Source organism: Neofelis nebulosa, chromosome 10 (genome assembly GCF_028018385.1).
Source record: "Neofelis nebulosa isolate mNeoNeb1 chromosome 10, mNeoNeb1.pri, whole genome shotgun sequence".
Taxonomy (NCBI): Eukaryota; Metazoa; Chordata; class Mammalia; order Carnivora; family Felidae; genus Neofelis; species Neofelis nebulosa.
Window position 1 is genome coordinate 103,039,870 of NC_080791.1, and position 4,004 is coordinate 103,043,873.

Sequence of the window (4,004 nt, forward strand, 5' to 3'; positions counted from 1 at the left end):
TGGGCAGCTTTCTCTGGCTATTCCAGCTCTCCTCTCTTCCCTGTTCTCTGAAACCCACTCTCCATGTGTTAGAACCACACACCTTTGCCCTTAATTTTGGCCATTCTTTGGTGATTAGTCTTACTGCCCAGTAGGTTCCCGAAGAATCCATCTTGCTTCCTCCAATTAACGTGTGTTCTGCTTCAGTAGAATCACTCCCCTGCCGTATATGCTTTCATCTACTCATTAATGTAGGATCAAAACTCTTGCAGCAGGGTCTCAGAGAGGCCATGTGCCGCATTCACTCTGAAAGAATACACCAGGGATAAAACTTCTTGGTAATTAGCAAGCATTCAGCCTAGCTGGAGTGGTTCTTGCCATTGTGGATGATGAATGGAACAAGAATCCAGAGAAGGAAGGTGGCCACAGATCAGGACTTCTGGCAGCACAGGGAATGCTATCTTCCAATGCGTTTCCAATTACAGTATTTATTATCATTTCTTGTAATTAAATACCTATTGAAAGAACTATGTGGTAGGAGTATGTGAACTGCATTTCCTGTAGAAGATAGAGTGACCGTGGGGACAAGATAGAGAAAAAGGAGGGGGAATATGCCAGCAATGATAATATTCCATTAAACATCCCCTGGGGATCTTGGGGAGGTGGGTGATTATATAGTATTTATTACCTTCTTCCCTTGGCGACAGGTTGGAAAGATCTGGAGTGCTTTGATGTATTACACAATTATTATTGTTGTTGTTCTTGTTAATATCAAACCTAGGACTTTTGTTTCCGCTTTTGGAAAAAGATACATCTTAGGTTGGGTTCCTTAAAAAAAAAAAAAAAAAAAAAAAAAAAAGATGAAACGGGAGCCAGGGTGGCTCAGTTGGGTAAAGCCTCTGACTTTGACTCAGGTCATGATCTCACAGTTCGTGAGTTCAAGCTCCGCATTGGGCTCTGGGCTGACAGCTCAGAGCCTGGAGCCTGCTTCGGATTCTGTGTCTCCCTTTCTCTCTGCCCCTCCCCTGCTTGTGCTCTGTTTCTCTCTTTCTCACTCTGAAAAATAAATAAACATTAATAAAATTTAAAAAAAAGATGGGAGACAGGGGTTTGGGGGCCAGTGTTTGTTTCACTGAGGGAGCAATCACAGAAGGAAACTGTAAGGGAATCAAGGAAGCAGAAACTAGCTGAGCAAAGATACAGTTTCAGTTGGAGTCTAGTCTGATCGTAGCTCTGGAGTATGAATTACACCCTGGGCTCAGCTCTGCCTCCAGGCAAGTGATTTGGCCTTCTGCAGCCCATATCAACCCTCCACGGACCATGGGATGCCTCACACAATGTTACATTAGTTTGGTGTACAACATAGTGATTCATATAGCCGTATTCCAACACCATTTACTGTATTTCCTATGCTATACAAGTAAACCTTCTTAAGATTCCACATATAAGTAATATCATACAGCATTTGTCTTTCTCTGACTTACCTCACTTAGCACAATACCCTCAGTGTCCATCCATGTGGTCGCAAACAGCAGGATTTCCTTTATTCTTATGGCTAAATAATATTCCATGGTGTGTATGCCGTAATTCTTTGCCTCCCCATAATCCATATTCCACATAGAATTCAGAGAAACTGTTTAATACCTACATCAGGTTCTAAAATTCCCCTATTAAAGCCCTCCTTTGATTTCTCATTGCACTTCAGAAAAAAAAAAACCCAATTTCTTACTTTGGTCTGTGAGATCATTATAGGATCTGCCCTCTGTGTACCTCCCCTGGTCATCTCCTACTGTCCTCTGTCTATTCCTTGAGAGGCCAGCTTATCCCTGCCTCAGGGCCTTTGCTCTTGCTGTTACCTCTGTCTGAAATGCTTTTCAAACAAGATGTTCCTGTGTGTTCTTTTTATGCAGGTCCTAGTGTAAATGTCATGTCAAAGACCATTTCTGACTTCAAGAGTCCCCTTTCTCTGCCACTACCCGAGACGGTTCCTATCACATCATCTTACTGTATTTGTTTATAATATTACTTTCTGCTATTTCTCTGTCTATTAGAATGTAAGCTCCATGAAGCCAGGAATTTAATCTCTTTTGTTCACTACTGTATGGCCAGCATCTAGAACAGTTCCTGACATATACTAGCTGCTCAAATATTTGTCAAACTGATGAAAGGAGGAATCGTCAACATTTCTATCATTCAGTTAGAAAAGTCAAACACCTTATTAAACAAAAAGGCAAGGGGCTCCTGGGTGGCTATCAATTAAGTGGCCGACTCTCGATTTCAGCTCAGGTCATGCCCTCACGGTTTGTGAGATCGAGCCCCACTTTGGGCTCTGTGCTGACAGCGTGGAGCCTGCTTGGGATTCTCTCTCTCTTCTCCTCTCTCTCTCTCTCTCTTAAAATAAATAAATAAACATTTAAAAAAAAAGAAAAGAAAATGGGCAAAGTATATGAGCACGAAATTGGCGAAAGAAGAAATAAGTATCTAAACATATGAAAAATGTTTAACATCACCATAAATTAAAAAATTACAATTTATGTCGCGGTGAGCTATCTTTTGCTTTCATAATCACAAAATGTTTAAAAGAAGATCATCACACCTGTATTAGTGAGGTGCTGGGAAACAGTTTCCCTCATACACTGTGGAGTGCTGGGGTGCACCTTACAGTCAGTTTCATTGATTTGTATAAAGATCCTTACCAATGAAAATGCCTTTCTCCCCTTAATTCTGCTTTTAGGAAGTTACCCTACAGAAATCATCATTACTATCTACAAAGGTCTGTGGTCATGTTACTGTTATTTTGTAACAAAAAAAAATTGAAAATATCAAAGGGACCAAAAGCATTTAGGTGCATAGGATATTTTGGATGTGAGAAGCCAGGGTTCAAATGCAAGCATCTCGCAATTCTCGCTTTTGTTGGAAGGGTTCCATGGGGTGGGGTTGAGAAGGGCCACTGGTCTACATGGCAAGCCAAGGAATTTCCCCAACTCAGACCCCCACAGAGGCTCAGGGATGTAAAATGTCCTCGACTGGCCTGGGTTGGGGTGGACCTGTCCGGAACTTGCCCTAAGGGAATAATGGGTCTTCCTGGTGGGCAGGGCAGCGTCACTGGTGGTGGGTGTTGGCACTGGACATACAAAGTAGCAGAAGGGAGGGCATAGCCATCCAGCTGTGTTGGTGGAGGAGGGTGGGAGGTAGGAGTGATTTGAGAGGTAGCACTTTGGGGCAGAAGCCAATTCACTGTGGTGCTGCCTCATGTCCTGTGACCAGGCTGGGTGTGCAAAATGATGGCTCAGCACTAGGGCATCTCTGTGGAATGGGTGGGGATTCTAGAAAATATTGAGGTGGGGGGAGTATGAATCAAATGTACCTCATATGACTACCAGGGTAGAAAATGCTCAGGATATCATGCCAAGTGGACAGCAGTGTTGGGGACATAAATTTTCTCCATGAGAGGATAAGAAATACCATATATCTTTAAAAATATATATATGCACAGAAAATTTTACTTATATTGAAATTCCAAAATAACAAACTAACAACGATAAGAGTTCAGCAAGGTTATTGAGTGAGAGGACCTGCCTAAATGATTATCAATAGCCTTCTCTACATGAGCCGTGATCAATAAAACAATGCAAGGGGAGCCTACGAGAGGGAACTGAGGAAGGAGTGGAATGAATGGAAGGGAGATGTCATGTCTCGAGGATGGAATGGGCTTAGCATTGGAGGTACATGTGTAGAGCCTGTGTAGAGCGACAAGAAATACCACAGTCTTTATTAAGGTTTCTAAATTGCATCAATGTGTTTCACTTCCTTTTCTGTCAAGGTTAAGGCTATTAAAATGCTCTATAAAATATATAAGATATGTCCATTCCCCATGGGGTGTCTCCTCTACCCAAGGGTTTTGAGGACTTTTGCACTCAAGAAAATTTGGGGATGTCTTTTGCCTTCAAGGTTATCATGACTACCTTTGAGATCGTTCAAGTGCATATGTTTACATCAGACAAGGGCAATATCACCACCTTTGT